The following is a 5,137-nucleotide window of genomic DNA, read 5'->3' on the forward strand; positions in this document are numbered from 1 at the left end:
ATCTATCTATCTATCTATCTATCTATCTATCTATCTCATCCTCATCATCATTATCATCATCATCACGACAACAATAATAATAATTAGTATTATTATTATCATTATCATTACTATTACATTGTATTATCATATTGTTATTGTTATAACTATGCAGGATTCTGCCATTTTGAAAGGAGTACCAAAACCTTCAATGTACTGCATGGCATGAACAATGTCAGCATTTTCCCTCTGGGTCTAGCCCTACACCCCCCCCCCCCTTTTCAGCCGTGATGAAACACTCACAGTCTCAGGTAGAAGCACAAAGAGCGATTGTTGCTCGGTTTGTTGACCTCGTCATAGATGGCCTGGAACACACTCGACCCAGAGTTACAGTCGAATGTCTCCAAGGTGAGGAGAGTGTGTGACGTCAGAACAAAGCAGACGACGACCATCCACGGCAGCATCGTGTACAGTTGATCCCTGGACAGTGGTCACTGTCAGAAGGAAAGAATATAAATGTTAATACAAGTAGAGCATCGAGTTTGTTGATTTCGGAATTTACCGGGAAAGATTAAAGGGAATGGCTATTTCAGCTGACAAAGAAACGTCAGAATTTCAAAATGGGCATTTTGGGACTTGCAGACGTTCTTGTGCACAGTAGTTGTAAATGAGCTGATTTTAGTGATTGATAAATCGGATTTATCAATGCCATGCTCATGCTGTGCCGGAACAACATGGGGGGAACTGTTGCCTCCCCCTCCCCCCTTCATCCTTACTATCGTCATTTTTTCCTCTACTTCTTTTGTATGTTTGCCACTCTCTTGTGACCCGCTATTTCCGGGGTGCCTTGATAGTCGAAGCAGACTTTGTGCTGTTGAGGCTAGAGAGGTAAGCAGAGTAAGTCTGATTCCCCATTTGGACTTCTCTGATGACATCCACCCCTTGGTGCTCAAATGACCATAATATGCAGTTGCAAGTGCCGTAAAGCCTTACCGAAACTAACAAACAAAAAATAACAGAAACAAGGCGGATCCAGGAATGTCATAGATGGCTTTCAGCGAGATAACTGCTCATAAAATACCCTGTTCACTTAGTATGTGACGTCAGAATAAAGCAGATAGGAGTATCCACAGAAGCATTGTGTCGCTCTAAGTTGATCTTTGGACGGTGGTCACTATAAAAACAAAGATAGAGATAGATTCTAGATCTACATTATGTACTTTTATACCGTAGCCTACACAGTAGTTGTTTTAGCATTGCACTTCCGGTGAAACAAGTCCTTGTAATTAGGTCTATTTCACAAGTGTAAATTATATAAGCTGATATCTCACGTGTGAAATATTCTAATATTACACAAATTACTCCACGAACTCTATTCGACTTCTAACCTTCTGTAAGTAAAGTATAGAGTCTAGACTTGAATCATAATATACCTAGACAGTGCAATATTATAGCAGCCGCTCTTTGCCTCCTGTATGTAAAAACTGCGTTTCAAGGCGCGCTCACCATAGGCACCCAAATGAAGTGCCAGACACCAGTGTCCCTCTAGATCTTGAGATCTATTTGAGGGTAGCCTACGAGTAACTTTCTACGTCGTCCCAAAGATAGTACAAGACAAGATGGGATAAATTTCGGAAGAACGCTTTTTAAAAATGATTACGCTGACAAAAAACCTCTTCCGGAGGAAAAGGAGATGGTTTTCTTCGTTTAATTTGACTTTAGAATGAAGGGCGAGAGGTCATTAAAATAAAAAAAACCTTAAACTCCGCACTGAACATACTCGAACTGCTGATGAACAGCAGTCGATCTGCGCACGCAAGGAGGTGCTATTCCTATTCTTCTTCTGGAAAAACGAAAGAGAGCTTCAAAACAGACTGCAGCGCCATCTGAAGCAAAGAGCATACTTCCTGCGGATACTTTTTAGGCTGAGTGGCACATCTTGTCTTGTACTATCTTTGGTCGTCCTTAATTTTGTTCCAAATTGAGTTAAATGGTGCGCACCATAGTGAACCAAGACTAAGTCAGAGTGCGGTGGTGTATTTTTTAGTGTAGACAAAGATAGTACAAGACAAGATGGGCCACTTCTCTCTTTGAGCCAATTAAAAAAGTGTCCTCAAAATTTGGTGGCGCCCTCTTCACAAAAGCGCACTCTTTGCGAACAGAGTTACCCTTCTTGAGTTTTAAAAAATCAAAGTGAAACTAGCAAGTTTGGGGATAAATTTCGGAAGAACGTTTTTTAAAAATGGTTACGCTGACAAAAAACCTCTTCCGGAGGAAAAGGAGATGGTTTTCTTCGCTTAATTTGACTTTAGAATGAAAGACGAGAGGTCATTAAAATTTTAAAAAACTAAAACTCCGCACTGAACGTACCCGAACTGCTGATGAACAGCAGTCGATCTGCGCACGCAAGGAGGTGCTATTCCTATTCTTCTTCTGGAAAAACGAAAGAGAGCTTCAAAACAGACTGCAGCGCCATCTGAAGCAAAGAGCATACTTCCTGCGGACACTTTTTAGGCTGAGTGGCCCATCTTGTCTTGTACTATCTTTGGTGTAGATTCTCTACTATGGTGCGGTTTAAAATTCGTGGCTCAACTTATCCTCAAATATCTATTAAACGGGCGAATCACCATCACTCATATTTTTCACAGCAGTTTGTATCCATTCTTCTTAACTTAATCATATTTTTCCACAACAATTGAGGCAAAAAAAAAACGTTTCTTCATAAATTTATATAAAATACTACAAATATCCTTCACGTGGAAAATGGAATTGTTCACAGCACTCCCCGCTTCCTACACACATTTTTCGTACGCTTATGGCCTAGGCCACAGCTCACCAATGACACTTTTTAGTGGCAAAGCTAGTAGCAAGAAATTAATTCTATATTGAACACTTTTTGCACTAAAGGTTTTCAACACAAGCGTTCAATAGGTCTAAACATAATCTCGCCATTAGAAAAAAATAACGGACTTGCTTTTGAAAGCGATATTGTCCCCGCTCTAAACCTTTTAAGATCTATAGAAACCACCCACTGAGATTTTTTATTAGTATTTATTAAATAATTTTTCTAGAATAGAGGTGTTCACCAAAATATTGATGTGTTAAGACAAATTGATATACTATAAGTCGCTGTGCAAAAGCTGGAGAGTTTATGTTAGATAGTTGGGGAGATATTTGACAATAATTTGCGCCACGAATTTTTGACTGCACTATATCAAAGAGTCTACATAACAAGAGGGGCCACTTCTCTCTTTGAGCCAATTAAAAAAGTGTCCTCAAAATTCAGTGGCGCCCTCTTCGCAAAAGCGCACCTTTAGCGAACAGATTTATCCTACTTGAGTTTTTAAAAATCAAAGTGAAACTAGCAAGTTTTTGAATGAATTTCGGAAGAACGTTTTTTTTAAATGGTTACGCTGACAAAAAAAACCCTTCCGGAGGAAAGGGTGATTGTTTTCTTCGTTTAATTTGACTTTAGAATGAAAGGCGAGAGGTCATTAAAATTTTAAAAAACTAAAACTCCGTACTGAACGAACCCAAAACTGCTGATGAACAGCAGTCGATCTGCGCACGCAAGGAGGTGCTATTCCTATTCTTCTTCTGGAAAAACGAAAGAGAGCTTCAAAACAGACTGCAGCGCCATCTGAAGCAAAGAGCATACTTCCTGCGGACACTTTTTTGGCTGAGTGGCCCATCCTGTTATTTACTATCTTTGACTATATACAGTGAACGATGTTATCAAATTAGTGTGTCTGAAAATAAAGGCAAACAATCCAGTTGTTTTTTTCCAATCCTCAGTCTAACTTTGATGGGCATGACCTTTTTTCATGTGAGATTCTGGAATGGATCCTCTTGTCCACTTGATTGGTTATGTATTTGGAATCTATTTCGCCAGCTGGTATCAGTATGGTCTAAAAATTGTTACCCTCATTATGGCGGTAGACCATGAATTAACCTACAAGTGAAATTGCCAGTTTTAATCACTCGTTGTAAGTCGTGAGTACAACTTGGTAATTTCACTTGTAGGATAAATCATGATAGAATAAATTCCTTACTCAAAATATTGTTGTTTGTTTGATATGATACATACTATTTCCAGATTGTCTTAACCTATCCGTACGTCGTATTTTGCTATCGTATCCATACGACGTGGGGAACTCTGTACCACCTCTTCCAAAGAGGAAATTTACTCGTTAATCCGATCCGTACGCTTTGCATAGCAGTCTGTCAAAATTAGTTTTTTCAAAGAGATCTTTGAACTAGAAGTATTCTGAAATGTGAAGAATACAACCCCGGTGGTACGAAATGACCCCAGGGCATACAGATAGGGTTAAAATTTCGGTATTTCTTTGGGATGATCAAGGTGATGCAAAATATGTCAGCTCAGCAAGAAGTGACCGCATCAGAAACGTTGTTTATTTGTTCTCGGGGTCTACAGAAGAAAAGGTGCGTCGCATGACAACATCGTCCGTTTGGGATACGGTTCACGTTAAGAGTTGGGCTCGCAATAAAAACACCATTTGAAAAGAACAAAAAATTTAAAAAAATTAAATTCGGACACGAGCAGTCACTAGACCTAACTCATTGAGTTAAAAAGTGTAACGTGAAAAACTCCAAAAAGTAGAAGTTGCTTAAAAACTCATTTATTTTTCCCAATGTTTAAACCACTAAGCTATAGATCTATAATCATACAGGGTTTTAAAAAATACGTATTTCTTCTAAGGCAACTTACCTGTTCTCAGTCTGAACTAAAGATCATGCATCCTTTTCAGGCCTACATCTCCTCATATAAATAGATGCTTGAAATTTAATGATGAGTTCAAATGAGGGGGAAACAGACGAAGGTGTTGGTGGTTCCCCAATGACTGGTGAGTATATTAGACAACGTCCCTTCTATATCGGTCACGTCCATACAATTGATTGCAGATATTTTATGATGCTGTCCTTTGTATGGAGAAGCTCGTATCTGTCAAAATGGGTGTTTTGTCGCCGATTGGTCAGGGAAGACAAAATGAGAGGCAGAGGGATGGAAGGACAGAGAGAGTGTGTGTGTGAGAGAGAGAGAGATAGAGAGAGATGGAGAGAGAGAGAAAGAGAGGGAGAGAGAGAGAGAGAGAGAGAGAGAGAGAGAGAGAGAGAGAGAGAAAGAGAGAGAGAGAGG

General features: G+C 39.5%; 1 long non-coding RNA gene across 3 annotated transcripts in view; it reads right to left on the reverse strand.

Moving 5' to 3' along the window:
- The window catches only part of LOC101863355, a 7,932-nt gene extending 3,040 nt beyond the window's left edge, over positions 1-4,892 (reverse strand). The window contains exons 1-2 of one of the 3 annotated variants that reach the window (XR_220634.3): positions 4,709-4,892; positions 283-473 (exon numbers count right to left, since the gene is read on the reverse strand). This is a non-coding gene — a long non-coding RNA (uncharacterized LOC101863355). The other 2 variants (XR_004858705.1, XR_004858704.1) reach the window with 2 other exon arrangements.
- Positions 4,893-5,137: the final 245 nt, after the last annotated feature.

Source organism: Aplysia californica, unplaced genomic scaffold, assembly GCF_000002075.1.
Source record: "Aplysia californica isolate F4 #8 unplaced genomic scaffold, AplCal3.0 scaffold00305, whole genome shotgun sequence".
Taxonomy (NCBI): Eukaryota; Metazoa; Mollusca; class Gastropoda; order Aplysiida; family Aplysiidae; genus Aplysia; species Aplysia californica.